The sequence below is a fragment of the Aotus nancymaae genome, unplaced genomic scaffold (assembly GCF_030222135.1).
Source record: "Aotus nancymaae isolate 86718 unplaced genomic scaffold, 86718_ANA_hifiasm-v0.15.2.pri h1tg000033l, whole genome shotgun sequence".
In the NCBI taxonomy this organism is placed as follows: domain Eukaryota; kingdom Metazoa; phylum Chordata; class Mammalia; order Primates; family Aotidae; genus Aotus; species Aotus nancymaae.
In genome coordinates this window covers 29,706,542-29,732,873 of record NW_026988447.1, presented here as the reverse complement: position 1 = coordinate 29,732,873, position 26,332 = coordinate 29,706,542, and the positions used below count along the sequence as shown (strand labels likewise).

Below are 26,332 nucleotides of genomic sequence, written 5' to 3'. Positions count from 1 at the left end.
TTTAAATTTTTCTTTGACACTGAATGAATTTGCATTATTAGTCTCCTAGGCAGTCCAAGGGTCTACATTCATTTAAGGTAAGTGATTTGCCTAAAAATTTACAGGTGAGACCAAATCCAGATTCGTAAGTCAATTTCTATCCTTACGCATGCTGCTGTTCTGCCTGTATATTGTCTTTGACTCCTACAGAACCGCACTTACCTCATTAAGCTTTGATGATTCACCTCAAATTATATTAATAGAGGTATACAGAAGTAGGTACGGAGCTTCCTGTTCATCTATTAAAAGGTCATGAAAGAAACTACTTTAATACTTTAATATATCAGTATTTAAAATTCTTGTTTTTCCTTCAGACATGGTACTTCCTCATGGACACAATAGATTGTGTAAGTAGCTAGATTTTCTTATGTTGTTTTGCTTCAGGAGATTCAGATTGAAATTCAAGAACACACTTCATAGTGGATAAAGAATTCTGACGTCATTTCAATAATATTTTCCTTGAAGTTGCCAATTTAAAATTTTTATTTAACAGAATAAGAACAAAAATCAATAACTAACATCTAATTGATAATAATTAAATAATAATATCTAACATTATTGTTTTCCTTGAATTATCATATTTAACTCTTGCTTTTTAAATGAGATATTAACCATTCTTTTCCTAGTCAGTGGACTTAAAGATACTCAACCTTCTTTAAGGATGTGACTTGAAAGCACTATATATCTTCTGCTAGCATTCAGTTGGAACCAATGTAGCTCTGCAAAGATAAGCTAGGGATGTAGATTATAGATAAGTAGCTTTCTATGTGTATGGCTAAAACTAAGGAGGAGAAATCAAACTTCAAGGGACAGCAGAATCTGTCAGCACTTCTTAGGACAAAATTGAGAGGAAGAAACAAACCATCTAAATTGCTATTTATTTAAACATGAGGCAATTTGGCATGAATTATCTAATTAGATAATTTACATTGCTCATATGCACTGATAAATTTTCTATTTTTCTCAAGTTGTTCCATATAAAAAGATTAAATTGTGCTTTATCAATCTTTACACAAGAATATGCTATGACATAAAGGACTGAAAATTCCTTAGACACAATACCATTTGGAGAATATTCTACACTTAATTTAAAATGACCTCATCACCAGTCATGCTCTTTGACAGTGATTATAGCTTCCTTTCCCATCATAACATACATAGGTGCTATTTATTGATTAATATTTTATAATGAATATTATTTGTTACTTTCTCTTTTATTGGGAAGATATCAAACACATTAGATTTTAATGGATTGGCTATCCTAGCCCAAAGCACATAAACTAATTTTTATTTATCTAGTAATGAATTTGGTGAATAATTTGTGTCATAATACTGTTTTCAATAAACACATTGAAATTAATCTGTACTAATATCAGTATCTGAGTAATTCTGAAATATGTTACAACTATAGATCAATAACTATTAAAATTTAAAATCACTCTGCTTTGATAAGATTTTCCTTATTATATTATTACAATCAACCAAATATTTATTAGGTACTAGTGTATTATCTTTTTATGTGTCTAGTATTTTTTAAATTTCTAAATAAATATAAAAACAGCAGGAACCATGGTCTTCTCTCACAAGATACCTAGAGACTGAAGCTTCCTGGGAAGATACACCAACTTACAAAGGTAATTTGATGCATTTGTTCATGTTGAGGAAGAGGATAAGGCAATTCACAAAGGAGAAAAATGTTTATCACTTATTATGTCACTATAACTGGAAGTCTGAGGTTTTATAATTGATATAAATCAATTTTCTATTTTATAAATAAGTAGATGGAATTTTTAGAAGATTAAATTACATCATTTCAAACCTGTATTAATTAATGATGAATACATCTATATGATAATTTAACAATATGTATTGAGCACTTGTACGTCAGAAGCTGGAGAAGGAATTGGAGATAGTGTAGTAAGAAAAGTGGATAAAGTCTCTGTCTTCATGGAGCATAGTGTAGTGAGAAATCAACTAAATGCACAGGGATAAAATTATCCCTGTGCATTAATCAATTAAATTAATATCCTGTGTATTAATCAATTAAATATACAGGGATATAAGTATTATTAGTACTGTGGAGAAAGTGAACAGGGGATTACCACAATATGTAAGTAGATGATTTCATCAAGGCTATAGGATCAAGCAAAACTTCTAGGAGAAAGTAGCCTATTATCTGGTATATGAAGGAGAAACAGATATTAGCTACTTATCATTGATTTTATGGTGCACTTTTCTTTGTCACATTTTAACATTTTAAATCCAATAAACAACGATCAATAAAGGATCCTTAATTGGTAACAAGCCTGTCTGAGTGCCTTTTTTCTTTCTTTCCCTCCTTTCTTCCTCCCTCCTTTCCAAGCAGTACATAAAACATTATTGTAAAACTACAGTAAAATATTATGACACATATAATAAAGTAGATTAAAATAATAATAATAGCAAATGCTTGTAAGGATACAGAGACCTTGATCACTAATAGGTTGCTGGTGGGACTAGAAGGTAAAATAATACATTAACTCTGGAAACTCAATTCATCTTCACGGTTTTTCTATATATGTAAAACATCCTAAAAACTAAAAAGACTATCACCAAAGAAAGTAAAAATAGAGAAAAAAGATTTAAGAGTTTACACATATTCCATTTATATGAAATTCTTTTTAAAAATGACAATATCATAGAGATAGAGAACAATTAATAGTTGCCCGGAATTACGAAGGAGGAAGAGAGGTGGCTTTAGCAATAAAAGGGTTTATAAAGGATCGTTGTGATGGAATTTTTGTGTGTGTTGGCTGTGGTGATAGTCACACAACCCTACATATATGACCAAATTGTACAGAAATAAATACACTCACAGAAATTAATGCAAACAAAACATAAAAATTGAATAATAGATTATATCAATGCTAATTTCTTGGTTGTTTTATAGTGCTACAATTACTCACAATTTTAACACTGGAGGGAGCTGGGTGAAGGGTTGACTGAATATCTCTGTATTATTTGTTACAACTTCACAGGTACCTACAATTATATCAGAATAAAAAAATTAACTAAAACATTATTATATTCATAATCACAGTGATAGATTTAACGCTGTACAGTAGTTAAAGTGGAATAGGTATGTGTGGTTGTGGAGATCTTCACAGACAGGAAGAATATCCCATGTAAAAGATGTGACATGAAAAAGATCATGTAGTATTCACTGAACAAATGTAACTAAGGGCCCATAAGGCTTGAGCTTCAGAGTCTAGAAATAGTGGTTCAATATGAAGTTGGTAGAGGCAGAACAAACGTAACTAAGGGCCCGTAAGGCTTGAGCTTCAGAGTCTAGAAATAGTGGTTCAATATGAAGTTGGTAGAGGCTCCATCCTGTGGAGCCTCTGAGGACACATCACAGTTTTTGTTCTTAATTTTAAGAATCTTTATAAGCCATAAATTGAGAATGGTTGATAAACATCAATTCTTTAGCTGATGCAGCCAACAATTTGTTGATATTTTAGAAATGTCTGTGCTACTTAGAGATGATTTTTCTAAGATTAATTGCATGTGCTCCTTGGAGAGACTTGCCTAGATTTACATCACAGGTCTATCTCTTTACTGGATAGTTGATCTTGAGCCAATTAGTTAACCCTTGTGAATCTCACCATTGCATTTCATATTTACACAGACTTGCCTACCTAGTTATTACCAAACTCTCTGTGGCAAGGATTAAACAAAATAATCCTTGTGTATTATTTAGCATAATGTTTAGTACCTATTAAGCTTCATATAGGTTAATCATTGGTTTCTGTTTTATACAGACTCTAAAAATTATATAACTAATACAGATTAATTAGGTAAAATATCAGAAAGTAAAGATGAAACAAAATTAAAAATACTAGTTATAGCACCCTGCATCCATAATCGCTGTTAAATTCTACGTCTTCGTTAAGCCCAATTATAATGAGAAAAGACGCTAGTGAGGTAATAACAATCTGCCACATCAGTCTTGCTCATGAAATGTAAGGGCCCAAAATAACACTTTCCCACTGCTGTATGTTCAAAACAATGAAGAGCATAATAAATATTGTCTAAATAGATAGATAAATTAAATTTGATACATAATGGCCTCCATTTACCAAATAAAGTAGTAGGCACAGTTTTCAACAAAGAGTGGAGTATTAAGAGACAGAGAGAAAGGCAGAGGGTTTGAGGAAAGCTGTGAAATTTTAATATATAGTTACAGAGATTAAATACATAAAATATACATTAAAAGGATTAATGCTGAAAAAAATGCTGAAGTTCCAGCAGAATGTGAAGACCATACAGGTGAAAACCACAGAGTAAAATTTTTTTGTAACTTTCTCTCTAGTTATAACCTGGCATTAAAAGAAGAGAAAAGTATAGCTGAATTGAGCTTGTTGTAAGAGCAGGCAGATAACGGATGGTGAGAGAGAAAGAATAAGATATGCAGGAGTTGATTAAAGGGTGGGTTTCACATAAAAATAGAGAAGGAAGTTGGGATAGGATAGATCGTATGGTTGAAAAAAATGGGGAAGCATTGATAATATTCATGTATGTGAAGATTCACTATAATAGGACTAAGGTAGTGAAAGAATAGAAAGTTAGAATGCTATCATTAGAAAATGGAATATTCAAATTGTTCTATGCACCATCTTTCAACAGGACAACAGTCAGATTAGGATCAAGAGTAGATGCACTTTGTTCACTTTGTTATCTTCACACCTTGTCAGTTTTTTTTTTTTTTGATCAGTTTCAAATATGATTAAATGAACTATTTGTATCTAGGCCAAATTGTAAATATAGAAATAATTGGAATGGACATAATCCTCTTACATACTTTTAATGTTTACTTTATCATTTGAAATGTTGACAGTAAGTTCCATAATATATAAATGTATGTATATAGTACTATTTCATCAAATGTATAAGAAAGTAAATATTTTGGTAGTACAAACCATGAATTCTTTAAGTATTGGTTGCACAGGCAAAGAGATTTGAGATTACTATTCCAAAGGAGGAAAATACAGATCTCATTAGGTAATAATCAGAAATTAATAAAACAATATACATAAAAGAAGAATAAAATTGGAGACATAGAATAGTTATTGGAAATTATCATTGATTTCCAAGTTGATCTTACATAATTATTCAGAGAACACCTAAAATTTCTTTAAGAGAGAACATAATTTTTTAAAATGTTTAATGAGCAAAATGATATAGAAGGCCAGCCTGAGCAATATATTAAACTAAACAAAAACAAGAAAATAAAAAAAAAACACAAGTAAACAAACAACCCTTGGGGAAATCATTCGCTCCCTCTGAATCTCAATTTCTTCACGTGTAAGTGAAAATAATTGGTTTCTCTTTCTAGTCAGAATACATTTTTTTTCCAAAAATTTGTTGAAACAACATAGGAAGTAAGTTTAATAAAACAATTCTATTTTAACTTGAGTATAATTTGAATGAAGGGAAATAGAATGAAAAAATGTTAGATGAAGCCAGGAAAAATAATCTTTATTGGCAGAATTATTCAGACCAATTTTTTGTAATGTGAAACTGTTTATGAGTCACACACCATACAAATGTAAAAAAATGATGTTTTCTATGGAACATGTGAGAAAGAAAAGTGACAAGAGGTCTTGGTGGGTAAAGAATTGATGTTTCCTAGATGAACCCCATATGCCTGAAGCTGATATTAATGCAAGAAAACAGTGAAGGTTTTGGGAAGATGCCTTCAGAACTTCTTATTCTCACACACAAAAATGTCACAATTCTTTAAAACAAAATAAAGGTCGCTGATGCAGTAACTCACTGCAGAGGGAAGGGATCAAATGTGCAATGCAGTAACAGTGCCAACAGGAGAAAGAGTCAGATCTATTTCCTGATAAACCACTAGTTTGAACCAAAAGAAATTTGCTGTAAGAGATTAAGTCTTTTATGTTTTGCAAAGTTGGTCAAAGGAATAAACCACTTCTAAACATATAATCACTGGCTATTTTTATATTACTCATATAAAAAGAGAGACTTTTCAAGTGGCTAAAATCCTTTTCCAATGTTGAATCTTGTATATGAGACATTGCTTTTTTCAATGGCTTTAACTCTTTGCTTTATTTGTTGATGTTTAATCTTCTGTTTATACGGATTTTTTTAAAAGCAATGTATATATAAGACGGTTTGTGCCAAACAGATAAAATTACTTAAATTATACCCTCTTCTCCTTGGTACCATTGGAAATGGTGATTGTAGAAAAAATCTGCATAATAATATTTATGAGCATTTGAGTTACCACTTAGATTAATAAATAAATAGAGTTGAAAAAAGGAAAGGTCTTCTGAGACCAATATGTATATAAACATGTGACAGTTGTAAAACTTTATGGTTAATATCTGAGGATAACATTTTATAATGTGTTCTATTCTTTGTCACTCTTTTTTCAGATTTTGGTTTGTAATAAATGATTTTCCCTAGCTAAATACTATATTAGTTTCAGAATTATGCATTTACTATTACTTTATGTATATGATATATGGCTATAATACCCACTTATTTAAAAGAAGGACCTTCATTAGCAATTAATACATCTACTGCATTTTTCTAAAGTGCCTCTACTTGTTTGTCTAATTGTGAACTTGCAGCTATAGTCTAATTATCAACATCATTTGAATAAACTAAATTCTGTAAGTGTTCTCAATTATTTTACTAGATTTTTTTTCTTTTTCCTAATTATATATTAAAAAATAAGACTACTGATTCTGGCAATTTCTCAGAGTAGCTATTCAAAGGTAGCCAGCAGATGTCTCTCTTAGACTCATCCAATCAATAGGATGTGTTCCCTTCTCTTTGGACTATTACAGTTATAAAGTTACTCATCAGGTACTTGTTCCTCAAGGTACTGTCAGAATAATTCAAACAAACTGCTAAATGTTAAGATGACCTAATTCCAAAGCAAGAGAAAAAAATTGTTTGTTTGTATGTTTTTGTCTTTAGAGACATAACTGCCTGGTTCAAGAGGAAAACTATGAGACATCATGAGGCTGAATGTTTAAAAGTAATGGTACCTAAGGCAAAATAATCTTAAGATTGACATTTGGTGAGAAATGAACATTAGGTCTATCAAGGAAGCATACAATAAATGCCTACAATATGTATAGCACTATACTGTATTTGCATACATCCATTTAGTATGGATGAAATTCTGATTTATTAAAGAATTTTAAAATTTAAAGACTGAAATTATGTATTTAATCAGTTACATGTATATACAACATAAGAGAGTTAGAATTTAAAGGCACCCAAATGATATTCAATTTCTCCCCTTTACATGTGTCTCCGCCACTTCATGTAGACAAAGTGATTTACCCCATATGATCTCTTTTCACTAATACCATGTTATGAATTGTGATCCAACTCAAGAAATGACAATTAATATTCATAAAATTATTGAAACTCTAGGGTGCAGTTTGCATATTTTATAACTTTCCTATACATCATTTTCTTTAAGGTTTAGTCACTCTTGTTTTTTAATCACTGGCTATGTATCCCTCTAACAAGCTTTTGTACATATAACCTTAAAATATGACAGCTAAATATGCATGTACATTTCCAGAAGTGGAAAAAAGCAATTTTTCTTGATATAAACACTATAGTTATCTTAAAATTGACTCTGATATTTAGATCTGAGTTGGAGTATTCTATTTATCAGCTTTAGTAGTCATTTTTAATCATTTGCCCAAACTTAACTTATTGTGGTCTATTACTCCTGTGTTTTTTAGTAAAATTTCATATCAATCTTATAGCTAAAATTTGCTTCATTCAACTTTGCCATTTTATATTCAAATTATAAACACACATGACATTTTATGACTCACATAGGTAATCTATACTTATGGAAAATGTTAAGGAACATACAGTTGGCTTTTCTCCTATTGCTATCTGCCATTTCCCCAGTTATTTTATGCACAGAAAATTTCTGAGACCAGTTTTTATCAAGATATTAGATGAATTGAAGCATACTCAATCTTCTGTTTGATATAAATAATAGAATACCACATTGTGGAAAACCAAAGTTAACAATCACGCAAATTTGGTTAAGTCCAAATCTTCACCTACTCTGTGCGAACAGCTTAGCATCTGGACATGACCAGGATGAAACATACAATCATGCTCATGAGTCTCACCTTACCAAACTCAAGTCAAAATCTCCTTTCACTCAGCCAATCACTTCACTTCCTGTTTCACTGATAAGACAAAAACAATCAGAAGAGAATATTAGCAACCTTTAATGACCACATCTACACCCGTCACATATACTCTGCCTTCACTCCCATTATTCTGCCCTCTTAGCAATGACCAATTGCTTATTCTTATATTAGATCACATCCTCTCTTCTTTTGTCTACTCATGGGCTGGACTCAGATAAGTTTTCTCCTTTTCCATTACATTGCTAATTGATTTCTCTCTAGTAGATTATTCTTATGATGTTATTTCTATTATTTAAAGCACACTTGTTTAAGCAAACAACCTCTCTTCTTGCTATTTTCCTTTCCAACTATTAGCACATTTGTCTCCTTCATTTATAATGACGCGATTTATTCCAAAGTCCACCCCCCCTTTCTCTTCTGAGTCCAATTACATACAGTTAATATTTATGATTGTTCAGTAGACATTAGAAAAAAAATCTACAATCAAGTTGATTTGTTAAATTAATTGTTAAGTATCATATATCCTTATTTATTATTTTTATTTGATATTTCTTTGGTAAAGAAGTAAAATGATGTTTGTTATAACTATCCTCATATTTTCTGCAAGTTTTGTTTCATGGTCTTTGATGCCATGTTCTTTTCTGCATAGTTATTTGTGAATGATGTCCATTATTAGCTATCACACAGTATTCGTTTGCTAGAGCTATTATAACAAAGTACCATTTACTGGTTGATTTAAATAACAGAAATTTGCTTTTCCACAGTTTTGGAGGCTGAAAGTCCAAGATCAAGGTGTCAGCAGAGTTAACGAACTCTGAGGCTTCTTTCTCTTCTCTCTTTGGCTTGTAGTTGCTAAACATCTAGATATCCAACTACAAGCCAACGAGAGAAGAGAAAGTCCCTGTGACTTCATGTGGTCTTTCCTCTGTGTATGCCTGTGTCATCATCTCCTTTTCTTATAAGGAAAACATTCATTTTGGATGAGGGCCCTCTGTAAAGACTTCATTTAATCTTAATTACCTCTTTTAAGGTCCTATTGTCAAATGACAGTCACATTTTTAAGTACTGTGGGTTAGGACTACAATATATGAATTTTGAGGGGACAATTCAGCTTCTATACCACCCTTTTATAATTATAAACTTTCCCCTCTGCCTGCTTAGTTTAGTCATAAAATTCTCTTTGCTTGGGTGAATGTACTCTTTTCTGCTAAGTTGCTTTCTCCCTACTAGGAATCTAGCATTTCACCTCCAGTCTGTCCTCTGCTAGAGCCTATTTGCTGCCATTTGCTCCTCTTAATGGTTCTATAGGACAAAATTAAAGACAATAACATCCCACAACTTTTTATTTAGTCCACAGAAATCTTTTAGATTGTCTGAATACACTCAGAGAGTGGAAGCTGTTTCCAAAGCATCAGTAAGACTTCATTGCCAAATTATCAAAGCATTTAGTAGATCTGTCTCTTTTGTCCTGTACACTTCCAGAAGAACAGAAAACGCAAATCAAGCCATCACTATTAAAAAATCTTGAGGAAGTTCTACTCACTTTGCTTAAGTTTAGAGGTAACCCACCTCTCCTGGAAGGTGAACTGGAATTTTTAGAATTCCATTTACAGCCCACTTCTCTCAAAAAGAAAATTATTTTCATGAATCAAATCTTTGTTTCATCCATGTGTCCAACTTTTACAATTCTTATTGCAGAGATAGCAGTGATTGTGGTATAGATGTGGGCAGAAAAAATGATAGAAGATAAAACGAATTTTAGATATGTATGTAATCTTATTATTCAGAAAAAACAGAAATTAAATGTAATAATATCTTAATTGACATTAATTCTGCAGACTGAATATGTATGTTTGCATTTCATTCTTTGTTCTTTATTTCAAATTTTTTCCCAACAAAAATAGAAATAAAAGATTGTTATTAGGTTGGTGCAAATGTAATTTCATTTCTGCATTGTTGAAATTTGCCATTTTATATTGGAATACATTCTTAAATAAATATGGTTGGTATACATCATTTTAATGGACATTTCTCACTTTACTTTTTTTTTGTTAATGACATTACTTGCTATTTATTTTATGTTTATTTTAGACTATGGAAATGATGTTAGGAAAAGACAAAATTGAGCACTTTTCTTATTCGAGTTCAAAATGGGTTGTAAAACAGTAGAGATAACTCGCAACGTCAACAACTCATTTAGCCCAGGAACTGCTAATGAATATACAGGGCAGTGGTGTTCAAGAAGTTTTGCAAAGAAGATGAGAGCCTTGAAGATGAGGAGTCAAGTGGCTGGCCATCGGAAGTTGACAATGACCAACTGAGAGCCGTCATCGAAGCTGATTCCCTTACAGCGACACAAGAAGTGGCTGAAGAACTGAACTGACTATTCCAAGGTCTTTCCGCATTTGAGGCAAATTACAAAGCTGAAAAAGCTTGATTAGTGGGTGTCCTAGGAGCTGAGCAAAAATAAAAAACATTGTCGTTTTGAAGTGTCATCTTCTCTTATTCTGCGCCACAAAAATGAACCATTTCTCATTCAGATTGTGATCTGTGATGAAAAATGAATTTTATATGACAACTGGTGAAGACCAGCTCAGTGGTTAGACTGAGAAGTTCCAAAGCACTTCCCAAAGCTGAACTTGCATTTAAAAAAAGGTCACGGTCGCTGTTTGGTGGTCTGCTGCCAGCCTGATCCACTACAGCTTTCTGAACCTCGGCAAAGCCTTTACGTCTCAGAGATCGGTAAGATGCACCCAACACCACAACACTCGCAGCCAGCATTGGTTAACAGAAATGCCCCAATTCTTCACCAAAATGCCCGACTACATGTTGCACAACCAATGCTTCAAAAGTTGAATGAATTGGGCTACAAAGTTTTGCCTCGTCTGCCGTATTCACCTGAATTCTTGCTGACTGACTACCACTTCTTCAAGCATCTAACAACCTTTTGCAGGGAAAATGCTTTCACAACCAGCAGGATGCAGAAAATGCTTTCCAAGAGTTCACAGAATCTCGAAGCATGGAGTTTTTACGCTACAGGACTAAACAAATTGAAACTTATTTCACATTGGCAAAAAATATGTTGATCGTAATGGCTCCTATTTTGATTAATAAAGATGTGTGTGGCCTAGTTATAATGGTTTAAAATTCATGGTCCAAAACTGCAATTACTTTTGCACCAACCTAATAGCTCAGATCAGCATTTCCCTTGCCAACTTATGTGTTCTTTACAAATGGTTTAATAAACCTGTATTTCTACTGGAACCCACTACCTTATAATACAAAGTAACATTCACAGTAGTACATTTTCTTACTAAAAATATGTAGATGGATTTTTACTTTTTCTCTCTTGCTTCTTATCTCAAACCATCAACTAAAAGAAAGAACAAAATGATTTCTCCACCTTCTGCTCCTTACCCAGGACAAAGACACTAGGGTACTAAAGATGCATGTGTATTAGTCATGATTCTCCTGAGAAACATAACCAATAGTATATATAAGGATGTAATGAGATTTATTATTTAAAAAAGGCTCATATGATGATAGAAGCTAAATCTCATGAACTGCTGTCTACAAGATAGAGGCCCAGGAAAGCTGCTGTAATTCTGTCTAAGTCTCAAGGCCTGTGAACAGCAGAAGCTGATTATGTAAGACCCAGTCCAAGTTCAATGGCCTAAAAACCAAGAGTGCTGATTTCCAAAGGACAGAAAAAGATGGATGCCCCAGCTCAGTTAGAAAGCAAATTCATCTACCTCTCTATCGTACTGAGGCTCTCAATAAAGTAGATGATGCCTGCCTACATGGTTGAGGGTGATCTTCTTTACTCAGTTTACCAATTTAAATGCGAACGTTTTTCAGAATGACTCTTATAGACGCACCCAGAAAAAACGTTGCATCAGACATCTGAGAATTCCTTAGCCCAGTCAAGTTAGCACATAAAATTAACTACCATGTAATGTAAACTCCTTTTGACAATGTCATTCTTTGTCACTTTAAATCATAAGACAGAAATTAGATTAATATCTTTTCAAAATAATAGAAAGTTTTTCCCCATGCCTCAGGACAAATTGTTCTAGTCTATGCTGTGTTATGTTATGCTATGCTATGCTAATATTTCTTTATTCAACCAAAAACTATAATCGAGTACTTACATTGTACCTAATACTATTCTATGCACAAAAATAATAGCAGTAAGAAAAAAGGACCATATTCCTTTTCTCAGAGAGCTTATCTTTCAATTATTCAGTTCAGTATGTCTTTATATATTTTGTCATATAGTTTCTGCCAATTCTAGGTCTCAAAAGTGGACAGGTTCATTAAAACTAAAAATCATACACTCTAACAGGTGATTTGAAGGGTTCCTTCCAGTTGAGTAATTAGATCCTGAGATATTTTAAATGAATGTTAAGACGGTGAGCATGGTGGCTCACCCCTGTAATCCCAGCACTTTGGGAGATCGAGGTGGGTGGATAGCTTGAGTCCAGGAGTTTGAGCCCAGGCTGAGCAACATGGTGAAACCTCATCTCTACTAAAAAGACAAAAAGAATTAGCTGGACATGGTGCATGCCTGTAGTCCCAGCTACTCAGGAAAATGAGGTGGGAGGATCACCTGAGCCCAGGAGGTCAAGGCTGCAGTCAGCCATAATCATGTCACTGCACTCCAGCCTGAGCAATAGAAGTGAGACCCTGACTCTCTCTCTCTCTCTCTCTCTCTCTCTCTCTTTCATATATATATATATATATATATATATATACGTGTGTGTGTGTGTATGTGTGTGTGTGTGTGTGTATATATATATATATACACACACACACATACAGCTGGTTATAAAAACTGTGGTAGGAGTGAGACTCTACCTCAAAATACATATACGTGTGTGTGTATGTGTAAAGACAGCTGTTTGTAAAAATTGTACTTCAACAGCAGTATTTAACTTCCTGTGAGAGTGGAAGTGAGAATTGGCAGAATCATATCTCTAGACAAAATAGTACATTAAAATGAAAGGATAAGAACTGGATATCAGAGAACATTCGGGGACTATATTATGGATATACAGATACAGTGTGTGTCTGTGTGGTCCCAAGGGCAAAATGCAAGGTCTCATGAAACAGGACTAACAACTTTGTTGATTCAATGCTGGAAAGATAATCTGCTGCCCTCTTTCAGTGATGCAAAATGAATTTCTTAAGCTGAAGTTGTCAAGCACACAAAAATCAAGTCCAGGCCAAAGCTGAAGCCTGACTGATAAAGATACATCAAGCCACTTTTAGATTCAAATACTTCATTACTTACTTTATTCCTTTCTCAAGAGAAAAAGATTAGCCAAAGCTGCCGGCTTCCCATGCTTTGTCCTAAAACAAAAAAAAACAGCACAAACAAAACGGTACACCTTAGTGTAAGTAGCAGGATGTCCTGTTGCTGAGGATCTGACTCAAGACTGCAACTAAGTGGACTTATGCTTTTGAAGTTCTTTTCTGAGTGTGGCGCTCCTGAAGCTTCATACCTTATCAGAATTCAGGAGGTGATGAGCAATTGTTTCACAATAACAAAGAGATCACTCGAGGTGAGTAGGAAACGGCCTTGTAGAAGCTCCCTGCATGCACTCCATCCTTTTATGTTCCAGGAGCCTCATAAGGCATTCTGCTAAGACTCAGATTACTTGTGGTTCAAATCTTTGTTTGTGTGACTTATATGGATATGTGCAAGATCGGCAGGATGCCATGATGGACTCATTCTCCTACAGGGCCATGACCAAATACACTGGAAGGCATTGAACTTGCTTAATGTGTTTCTTTTCTATTTTTATTTCTATAGATACCTTTAACATGCTAAAAGAAAAATCAGATCAACCATCATTAGTTGTGTGTGCCATGTCACTCTTAATCTAAAAGATAATGCATAAAATAGCATTCCCAACACTCCATTCTATTAAATTTCATTGGTAACAGACCCCCTCATCCCACTATTCAGAATGATATGCTTTACCCATGTGTAACTGAATATGAGCTTCACATCATGGATGACTTTTTCACTAATTTCAGGTGAGTAACAGATATTCATTGTCCACCATGTTATTTGTGGTGCTATTGCCCTGCCTCAAATAAAATTCCTAAAAATGACTACAGAAATTCCCATAGCTAGTTTTTCCATATATGAAAATTTTTTAGCTAGGCTTATTGCCTAATATTGTATTCTCTGCCTCCTTTTAAGGAATCAAATAGCTTTGCAGTATTTAAAGTATTTTCCAAAACTGGTTATTCATCATGGGTTTTAGTGCCTGGTGGTCTGGTAATTACCGATATATTTTTAAAAGACTTTAAAACTAAAATAAAATTTGAACCATGCAATTATTCACAATGCATATTGTAAGGACAGCTAATGAACTCTATCATTTTGCTGCTAACAGCTGTTTTCTTCTCATAAATTCTGTTCAAAGATTCCATTCACACTACCACACAAAATAAAAACAGGAAGTTAGAGGAGAGCAATAGAACAACATAAACATTTTCTTTTTCCTGTAAAATCTGAATCGCTCTCTAATGACAAATCAAAAACAACCAAATAATTTAGATATATTTGAAAAATAATGCACAGTTCCTGATAACAGAGAGGAGGAGATAAGAAAGGGAGAGAAGGAGGAGAAGGAACAATGAAAGAAGGGGTAAAGAAAGAAAGAAGGGGAGGCAGAGGAAAAGCAGAAAAAGAAGGAAGAGAAGAAGAAATTTTAACATATTACGAATAATGATTCAGATTTAATGATGTAAACATTTGTTCATTTTTACTTCCCATATTTGTTAAAGCACTAAAACATTACAAAGGGAACTGCAGTCTTTACGCATTCACATTTCTCAGCTTTGCTTCACTTAAACATTCTCAGTTTATGTGATATCCTTGCCCTCACTTGAATAAGTTTACCATGCATGTATCCATACATTTTCTTTTGAATATTACTAATGTATTACTGTAATCAGACGAATGTTATCATTACAATAAATATTGACAAGCTCGCTTTTTTTCTTCTTTAATATTTTGGCAAATTTTGTTTTTAACTTTAGTATACATTTAATAAGAGTTTTATTGAATTCTATGATACAATGAATGAATAAAATTGTTTGGCCAAAATTGGCATCTTTGTAATGCTAAATTTTGTCACTCACAAGCACAATATATATCTTGAATTATTTAGCATACTTTTATTTCCTTCAATAGGTTTACAAACTTTATCCATAAACATGGATAAAGTTTTCCTTTGTCAGATTTATTCTTGTATAATATTTCTTACTATGGTTATTGATATATTTTCATTCAATTTTCTTTTTCTCTTTTAAGTTTTGCATTATTTTGGAAAATTATACACATAGTAAACTTGAGTATATTAAAATTACTTCCAAACTTTCTTCTAAGAATCAAACAAGTCAACACTTGTTAACATCTGATTACATCTTTTTAAAAATAGGCAACAGGCAACAGAAGCCTGATGAATCTGAAAATAACAATGGGGTTGGTCATACCACCAAAGCAGCAACTAGGAATGACAGTGTGAAAATACAATGCAAAAATATCCGCAATTTCATGGAAATACGCTTCTTCCCAAAAAAGCCAATTTATTCTTCTCACTTCAAGTTTTATACTGAGTGGCAACCTGAATAGATGCAGCTGGGAATGACCAGTGAAATTAGGAAAATTTCTCATAGAAGCTGAATTAATAGAAATGAAAAAACTTGTAAGCAGACCTAAATGATCTAATATTTCTATCTTAGTATATTCCCCAGAAAATTTGAGAAATATCAAGCTAATTCTCTCTTATAAAAGAAAACTGTTCACATAGAGACCAAATACTAAGCACAGAACTGAAATTAAGCAGGACCAAAACATTAAATATCAGATCATCTGGGAGTAGATCACAGATAGCAAATTATTTAAAAAAAAAAACAAAGTTTTAAACTGTGCCCAAGCTAATGTTCCCAGAAAACCCACATCAATTAAACATCAGATACTATAAAAAAATAAATAAATGAAGTCTAACGCCATGCAAGTGTATTCCAAGAAAAGAAAAGATAAAAGGAAACTAGCTAGTCTTTTAATAAATAATGGGAAAACACCAGAAACACACAGCAACAAAGATGAAAGCATTGATTTAATATATATAAATGGGGGAAAATGAATTATAAAGAGTTATGCAAACATTGAAAGATCAGCTAAAATTAAAAAAAAAATGCTCAGAACTATTTGCCTAGGCAAATGGAAGATATAAAACAAAACCTCTCAGACCACAGGAGTTACTGGGGACGAAATTGGAGGGTGGAGTACAAATTAAAAGCCAATAGATAGCACAGTAGAAAAGAGCAGAGGAAAAGCAAAACATAGAAGGAAAAATGCATAAAAATATTGAAGAAATGAAAAAGCAGAAGAAAGAAACAAGCAATGTCTTTTTAAAATCAAATACAGTTAAAGAGTAAATATAATTGAAAGTGATAGGTGATAAAACACAAGCTCTGATCAAGGTATAATAATAAGGAACAGACTTATAATCCCATCTGAAATAATCAAAAGACAGGAGGACAAAAAGAGGAAAAAAGAAACAATAATTTTTAAGAGACTTAATACCAGACAACAAAAGACAGAAGCAATACCAGAAAGAAGGAAAGCAACCTGGAGGAATCTTACATTTATTTCAGCTTATTGCCTTGAGAAAGGTTTCAGCCTTGGTACAGAGTCCTGAAAACTCCCTGAGTTGAGGAAGCTTAGTAGAGACCCTGGTGAGAACTAAGTGGCTGTAACTGGCAGGTGAAAGTACCAGAGAGGAGAAAACTGCACAGGGAGAAAATTGTGGCTGTCTGCAGAGTCTCCCCTGAGTACTCAGCAAAGTACTAAGCAGCACATGCAGGTGGAGAAACTACTTCAGGATTGAGGGAAAGGTCATTCAATAAAATTAGAGGAAACAGTGCCTGGTACTCACACAGGGCAGGAAATTGACTGACCGGAACATTTCAGGATCTACAGGGCATTCGATAGAATATTCAGAAGACTCTTACCTCAGTAATGGGTAATGTTAGCCTGATGGTAAGCACTGATATGGAGTCACCTAACAAATAAAAAACAAAAAATAGACCAAAGTGGATTCGACTGTCTCAAAGTAAATTAACTGCATTCTCAAATAAAGATCAAAAAATTTATAGAAAATCAAATCTACACAGCACCATTTGAATGTAAAATTCAGAATGTCTGGCATCCAGTCTAAGAAACAGATATAGTAAGAAAAAGAAAACTACAACCTATAATGAGGATAAAAGACAATTAATGAAAAGTGACAGAGAGGTGAAAGAGATGCTGGAAATTTTGAAAAATGAAATGATAGCCAAAAACCAATAGATACCACAGTAGAAAAATGTCTAAAATTACAGAATATAGAGAAATGAAGGATATTTCTAAAATCAAGAAACTTTTTAAACACATACGTGGAATTTTTAAGAGAGTGCTCAGGAAGACAACATAGCATAATAGAATTTTATCCAACTAATCTAGTTGCTAATTAGATCGAAGTATGATTCGTATGTCATTACCTTCATATATAATTAATTTTCTGACACACAAAAAAGTACAAATAATAAACACGTATTCTTCACTAAACTAATGAAATAAACACAAATATTTTGAATCCCTTTGTGTACTCCTCAGATCACTTCTTTCCTGTATTTATTCCCTTAAAAGATAAATCTCTCCAATTTGGTGTTTATTTTCTCCATGCACAGATTTTCATATTTGCTATGTATGTATATATTCATAGTATACACATACATACACACATGTATTTTTCAACTATTCAGTCAACAAATATGAAGTGGTATATATTATTACATTAAGTACGTGTATTATTCTAGCTACCAGAAATAGAACAAAGGACAAAACAGACCAAAAGCCTTCTTCTCTCAAAGATAGCATTCTAGTAAGTTAGGCAGACTGTGAGCAAAATAAATTTCTAAAATATAATATGTTAGATGAGGGTAAGAGATAAGAAGAAAGCGTGGTCAGTGTCAAGTTTCACAGACAATGTGTTTTTTAGTAAGAAGTTAAAGGAAATGAAGGACTGAAAATATACTGGATGCATATAAAGAACAGTAAAGAAATACAGAAAGGAGGAGAGGAGCAGAAAGCGAAATCAGAGAGACAAGAGTGTAGAGGAGTGTACAGATTTAGACTGGCTGCAGGCATTCATAATAATTATTAACAACTCTGTCAGGTGGAAACCAGTTGGTTGAATTTTATGCAGAGAATAGGCATGATATGATTGATATTTTAATCCAAAAACCCTGGTATGCTAAAAATAGACTAGATTTATTTTGTTGTTGTTTTGTTTTTCACTGGTGGGCTTGATAGAAGGTAGGAAGTTCACTTGGGAGGCTGCTGCAAAAATCCAGGTGAAAGATAATGATGGTACAGGTCAAGGTTTTAGTTTTGAGCTGTTGGAAAGAGAATTACCATTAACAGAAACAAACAAGCAAACAAATCTATTAAAAGAGCATGTTTGGAGGTAGTGGCAGTAGAATGATCAGGAGCTCAGTTTCAAACATATTAAATTAAATATATATATATTAGAATATCAGGCAAAGATGGCAAGGGTACAGTTGTATATATAAGCCTGGACTGCAGGGGAAATAAGATTGCAAACATAAAATTTGAAAGCATTACCGTATAAATGACACTGAATGGCTTTCAAGAGTATTAGCATGATAGTAAGGAGAAGAGGTCCAAATATAGTCATGCATCATTAAACTAGGGTACACGAAATGCATCCTTAGACAATTTTGTCGTCGTGTGAACATCACACAGGATTTTTACACAAAGCTAGATTGTATAGCCTATCGATCACCTAGCTTGTATGGCATAGCCTGTTGCTCCTAGGCTAAAAAACTGTGTAGCATGTTACTGCACTGAATACTGCAGCCAATTGTATTACAATGGTAAGTATTTGCATATCTAAACATAGAAAAGGTAATGAATTGTACAAAGACTTTACAGTGGTTATGGTGTCACTAGATGACAGGAAGTTTTCTGCTCCATTATAGTTTTATGTGTCCATCATTGTATGTCCAGCCCATTGTTGATCAAAATATTATTATAAGGTGCATGACTGCACTAACACCCAGTGAGCAACAATGGGATTGTGAGATGAGGAGAAACCAGTTATGGAATTGAGATTATCCTTTGAGAAAAAAGAAAAACCAGGAGAGTGTGATGTTCTCAGAGTAACAAACATGACAAATGCTAACTGATCAAGTAAAACAGGACTGAGAAACGACCATGGAAGTCTCTTATTGGAAAACATTGGTGACCTTGATAAGAACCATCTGGTTAGGTAGTAAGAATGGAATCTTGCTGGTAGGGATTCAGTAGAGAATAATGGAAGAAAAACTGGGAATCATGAGTATTGGTAAGGAGATAAGTGGAGAACTATTTGAGAAATTTAAGGTTAAGAGGTCATTTGAAAATATGAGAAACAATGGCATGTCTGTATATTTATAAGAAAGTTCCAGTAGAAAGGGAATGGTTGGGAGAAAAAGGAAAATCACTAAAACAAAGACTTTGGAAGATAGGAAGAGGATCTAGTTCATAGATAGGAGGGTGAAAGACATGCAGAGGAAAAAGTTGAAAACATGAGTTCAAATGCAAGCGGGTTATTAGATATTGTGGTGAGGATTGTAGAAAGTCTCTTCTTGATTGCCTCCTTCTTCTCAGTGAACTAGGCAGTGAGGTACTTCATTATGACAGCCCTAGAAAATTAATACAGTAAATCATAGTAAGATCAAAATTGTGGCAATACTAGTGCATTAGACACAGACAGGAAGTGATGTCTGGAAAGCCCAATGACTGAATGTTAGACTTACAAGTGGAGATAATGATGAAGATCACTTGATGAAAGAACTTTCAAGAACTGAGATGCCAGAAAGTGTCAGATAGTAGATTATCTTTTAAATCATCAAGAACGATGACAGCAGCAGTATTGAAGAAAGTGATGGGAAATCAGAAGGTAAAAGATTAAGTTGATGCTGGGAATTGATCAGAGAGCTTTTGCATGGCAGATAGGAGTAAAAATAGAGGAAGGGCTAGAATGATCTGATGATATAAGATTTAAAGCTGATATCATTATGTATGTTTAAACCTTTACTCAGCTGGTGTCATGCTATATGTATTCTTCTTGGAATTGGATTTTTATGTAGCCTTATAGTTGACATTTATCCACATATGTTCATTATTTTCTACTGTGTAGTATTTCATTATATAGCTATGGCAAAATGTGTTTATCGATTACCCTGGTAAGAGATGTTTGGTTTTTTTGAATTCTTGGTATTACAAACAAAGCTATCTTCCATTAACTTTTGTCTTTATCTCACTATACTTATAGTTATGTCCCAACTATTTAACAAGTAAGCCTACTATCTTTCTGTGAAGTCCTTTTGGAAATTTTATATTAGTAACATTTATAAAACAACTAGCATTTGTTTTATATTTTTTAATATTAACCTAATATTAATTTTTTTATCATAATTATCTCTATATTTCTACATTTCTACAAGTACTATTATTATTTTACGATTGGAGTTTAATACTTAGCTCACATATTCTTGTTTTTTACTTTTTAAAAAAATGTACTTGAAATTATAAATTTCTATGGCTTTTGCTGCATTTCACAAGTATTAATAAGTATATATACATTCTTTCCATTCAGTTATTTATATTTTTTATTGATCAATGAGCTCTACTTTGAATTCTACCTTAACTCACAACTTGAGTTAAAAAGAATGTTACGTAAGTTCAATTTTATGTTTTCTTTTGCCCCTTACATCCTACTTCTTCCTCTGAGCTTTATTTCTCCATTATTAAAATTCATCTTCTCTTAATTCTTTAGCAATGTTAAAGCCTCTGTTAAAAAATAATTTTAAGTAATTCCTGAATTACAGATATCTGGATATAAGACTACAAGATCTGACTAACGAATTGTTTTTTATTGTTAATTAATTACTCCTTTTATCTGTAGTAAATAAACAGTAAAGTCTAATTATATATTAATATTTTATGCAAGTAATACTTGGTCAACCGTTTTTTGTTTCTTGAATTTCAAAATTTCGTAGTCATTAAATTTTAGGTATGATTCTTCTGAATAAAATTTTGTTATTTTATCAAAGCTAATATTTTCTATATTTAAATAGGTAGATTTACCTTTGGATTTAGCTCAACTATCTTATTTTGTGTTTTGTATTTCTGGTCATCATGGGTTTTTTTTTCCTTGTTTTTAATTCCATTTTTACTTCTCTAAAATTACCAGAAATTTTTACATAATTTTTTTCACTTTACAATTTCCAGTGTTACATTTCACATTTTTTGTACTTATAAACTTTTTAAACCTTTTTGTAGAATTATATAACTCTTCTTCGCACGGCTTCACAGTTTTCAGAAAGTGACCATGCTCATGGAAACTGTCCCGAGTTAAAGAAGGAGAATATCACGAATATCCTAGGAAACCCTTTGTGTGCCTTAAAGTTACTATCACCATCTGCTTAAATTTCTCTGTACTATGTCAGGTAGTTTTCTTAGATCAATCTCAGGTCACTAATTCTCTGGTTAGCTCTTCATAAGCTTCTTAGTCTGCTAGTTGAGTATGATAGGCAATGGTATGCATCACTGTGAATGGGCCCTGGGGTACCTAGATTAAACATTTTCCTGGGTATGTTTGTGACAGTGTTTGCAAATTTAATTAGAATTTAAGTTGGTATATTGAACAAAATAAATTACGTTTTCCAACATGATTGGGTATCATTCAATCTTCTGAGGGCCTGAATAGAACAGAAAGTAAAGAAAGGAGGAATCTACCCTCTTTGTTTTTCCACCACGCTGTTTGAACTGGAACATCTCATGTCACCTTCTGCCCTTGAACAGGGATTTATATCATTGACTTCCCCAGTTTTCAGCCCTTCAGACTCAGGCTACATTACACAACTAGCTTTCCTATGTCTCCAGCTTGTAGACAGCAGACCATGGGACTGAATTCTCAGTTTCTGTAATTACATGAGCCAATTCCTCATAATAAATATAAATAATATATAACAATATGTATATTATAAAATATGTATGATTCTATTTTGTTAGCCCATCAATAAACTTTAGCATGTTTTGTTAGAAGTTTTTTTCTGATTTTCATATTCATAATACTTTCATGCCTAATTCTTTTTATTTCCATCTACTAATATTCTAATCATATCATGTAATCCAGTTGTGTGAGCTCGTTTTCAGCATTAATTTTTTTCTTTTCTTCTGCTTTTATTATTTAAATATCTTTATTACTGATGAGCATATATGGATTACAATGGTTCTGGAATGATTTTAGACAGAAAAATATTAAATATAGACACGTTTGTGCCACAAGGCTTTGATTTTTCATATTTGCCTTCCCTCCTTCCCTCCTGTATACCTAAGACCCTAGACAGAGCAAAAATTTTAAGGCCAAATCTTTTGGTGTGTATGTAGAACTTTTCTAGGTCACTTTTCATAAATGGAGAATCTCTATGAAAAGATTTGCATGCATATTTTATACAGGATTAGAAAATCTAGTTTCTCCACCTTCAACAGCCTGACGCTGTCTCTCTGGTCTTCCTGTGTGAAACACAAGCCTACCCCCAGCCTTTCATGCCTAAATACAGGGTAACAATTACTGTGGGCTGCAGTGCCATCACTTCTCACCGTGTTGACTTTTATTACAGTTTGTGCTCTTTGAATTTTTCCTTTATTCTTTGGTGTTTAGTTAGATCTTACTTTGAAGGTTTTGTTTCATCTATGATCTTATGTTCATAGCAGAAGGGAAACTATCTGAATCAAGGCATCACGGTTTTCAATAAGAGAAAGCAGTGTAAATACTTAACCAAGTTCTATTAAATACAACCAGCAGATAGACTCTCTACATCTGTGCCTACACTCTGTTTTTCAGTCTTCATATTTCTACATTTTTTTTTTTTGCGTGGTTAGTGCTTTATTCTTTGAAGAATGCTTCTAAAGCATCCCACTAAGTCAAGCTGAAAGGTAAAGTTTAAAATAGTTTTTAAAAAATGTCATAATGTATGTAATGACTGTTCACTCTACAGAATCTTGACCTTGGAGCTGTGATGCACCCAGTTGGCAGTAGCATCCAGGTTTTCCAAATAGCCAGTCATCATTTTTCTTTTGTCTGCATAGACTTCTTCTCATCAGCTGCCTTCTGCTTCTGTTGCATGATCCCAGAGTTCCTCTGCTTTCTCTGAGAAGTAGTCAAGCTATCCTCTTTTCTTTTCCCCTTACTATTTTCCTGGGTTTTCTTCATGTTTTTCTGACAGGCAAGTTCTCATTGATTTTCATGGGCCATGCTGGCCACCGATCAAGCCTGGAAGAAAGTGACTCGGAAAAGCAATGGCTCCCTGGCACATTGGGCTACTGTCACCACCATCTTCTTTTCTCTTTCTACATTTATCTGCCAGCTTTTGTTTTCTCTCCCAAGGGGAAAACTTTCTCAAGCCACGGTTTTCCTCTATTTTCACATCACAACAATCAACACAGACTTCTGTGACAAAATGTAGGGGAGAGTTTCGTCACATACCAAGCAGTGGATACCAGTTAAGGCATCCTCTAATTCAATTCCAACACTGTCTATCTGGAGATAGCGTCAGATCCCACAGGGTGAGGGCTCAGTCCCCAAGACTGCCCCTCACCCACCATTTGCAATTCTAGGCCTCTGAACCTTCTGATCAACTGGCCTCAAGTTGGGGTTCCCATGACTCCCTGTTTTGGTTCAGTTAATTTGCTAGTACAGGTCACAGAACTGAGGGAAACAATTGCTTACATTTTCTGGTTTTTCAAAGGGTACTGATGGAGGGTTGCATAGGGCTGGCATGTAGAAAGTGGTATACAGCTTCTATGCTATCCCCAGGTGGCCACCCTCCAGGAACTTCCAGGTGTTCACCTATCTGGAATCTCTTAACCCAATCATCGTGGGATTTTACGGAAGCTTCAGGGCTTCAGTATTCCTTCCCCCTAGAGCATAGGGCAGGACCCTCTCTGGGAAAAGTCTGAAGACCCAAGATCAGGAAGGCCAGGGAAGAGCAGAGTCCTGCCTAGAGCAGGTAAGAGAAAGGCAGGAGAAAGGAGGACAGGACAAAGTCAGAGGCCTGCCCCTGAGGCCCAATACACCCAACATTATAACAGAAGACTATAACAAGGGCTATGGAAGTTGTGAGCCAGGAATCTTGGATGAAAACCAATATATAACATCACATCACTACACCAAATCTATCTAATCTCATCATTTGTATGTGACAGTTTTTCCATTTCATTCAATTTTCTCCAAACACTAAAATTCTTTCCTGAGCTTAGAATTCCCAGAAATACTCTCACTAATTGCAGGTATAGGAAAATCATTTTATACCTCTATATAAAAATATTTTCTATTTAAATGATCATTTAAAATAGCCTGCTCTGCAAGACATAATTGCTCTGTTCAAAAAAAAAAAAAAAGTAAAAGAAAAAAAGACCTAGCATGCTATAAAATTTTTACACCACCAAATAAGATGGTACTTGTTGGAAAATAAAGTATAAACAACTGTAAGGGGACATAAAGCTATCAGGAAAACCACAGCTTTGCCACAATCCTTGATTAACTGAAGTAGCCACTGTGGGTGTCTCCTTGAAAGTCAGTTATTTGCTACCAGATGGAGACGTTCTTATTTCTTGTTAGATATTCTAGACCGTAATTAAAACCATTAGTCAGCGAAGAGTGAAATCATTCCCATACCTACTTCAAATGTTCTCTTTCATTTCTCTTAGGTCTATGCTAGAAGTCAACACTTTCCTTATATGATTTCTTCAGGCTTTTTCATTTTATGTTTCAAGACAAACTATGCTTATTAAAAATGAAGCTTTTGGTTGTACAATATTGTGAACGCACAAATGCCACTAATTGTACACTTCACAAAGGTTTATTTTATGCTATGTGAATTTTACCACAATAAAAACATGAGATATTCTCACCAGCAGTGTTGATAAAGCAACACAAAATTTCTACTGACGAATTAAGTACACTGGTGATCTGGTCCTTGCTTTGCTTCAAATATGGAAATACAATATCTGAGAGATTTTGCAGATCTCAATGGAAAAGCAATGACTCCCTGGCATGCTAGGCTACTGTCACCACCAACTTCTTTTCTCTTTCTACATCTATCTGCCAGCTAACATTTGTACTCGGTTTTCCTTAAGCTTTTTGGAGCATTGAAGATCTCTTTTGTAACCTTGTTTGTGTTAGTGTTCTTCTGATCTGATTTTCTTCCTAGCTTTCTGATTCAGGTTTTGTTTGCTGGTTTTAATTTTTCCATCCATCCTTTTGGTGTTAAAATTTCGTGTAGTCAATAGACTTTTTCTCTTGCAGTTCTACGATAAGTTTTTGTGCAACTGAAGTTCATACAACACTTCAAGGTAACTCTACCACTCTGCTGCACCTCCAACTAATGCAGTAAATTGCATTCATTCTTTATTGCTACCAATAGACTGCTGAATGCTTCTAAATTACATCATTTTGTTTTGAAGAGTACCACGTTCATTTTCGCCAGTCTCAACTGTGCTCTCAGTTATCTCTGGTCTTCAATCAACTGCTGCTGTTATTCTCCAGAGCAAACATTTTAAACTTCTAAATATTTTCTCCAAGAAAATTGAATTAATGTAAATTCTATAAAAAAGACCATATTAGTCATTCTATAAATATATTGTCAGAATTAATAAATGAAAATTTAGATTTTACTTCATATTTGGCACCTATATTTTAATTCATTCTTGCCTGCTCTGTTTCTTACAAATATATATTTGTTCAGTGAGTCATCTATGCAGTAGGTAAATTTCATATTACAAAGCAGTCTGTTTATTATTCCCTGCTTCCTTCAGTAAGCTTTAACTATGAAACAGCTTAATTGCTACTGACAGTTATTTCTTAGATGTATAAAAACTCCCTTTTGACCAATGTCAATGTTTGTTACTCTAACATTACTTTTTTGAAGGAAAATTACTGCTATTAAATGTA

The 26,332-nt window shown here is 33.6% G+C and overlaps 1 long non-coding RNA gene and 1 pseudogene across 5 annotated transcripts in view; both read right to left on the bottom strand.

Moving 5' to 3' along the window:
- LOC105710747 (uncharacterized) overlaps positions 1-26,332 on the bottom strand; it is a 172,002-nt gene that overhangs the window by 74,983 nt on the left and 70,687 nt on the right. For 3 of the 5 annotated variants that reach the window (XR_002478471.2, XR_010345379.1, XR_010345378.1), the window contains exons 2-5: positions 17,280-17,329; positions 13,537-13,595; positions 8,220-8,279; positions 2,985-3,060 (exon numbers count right to left, since the gene is read on the bottom strand). This is a non-coding gene — a long non-coding RNA (uncharacterized LOC105710747). The remainder of the gene's footprint in view (positions 1-2,984; positions 3,061-8,219; positions 8,280-13,536; positions 13,596-17,279; positions 17,330-26,332) is intronic. The other 2 variants (XR_001105860.2, XR_002478472.2) reach the window with 2 other exon arrangements.
- LOC105710746 (small EDRK-rich factor 1-like) lies at positions 20,267-23,852 on the bottom strand (annotated as a pseudogene).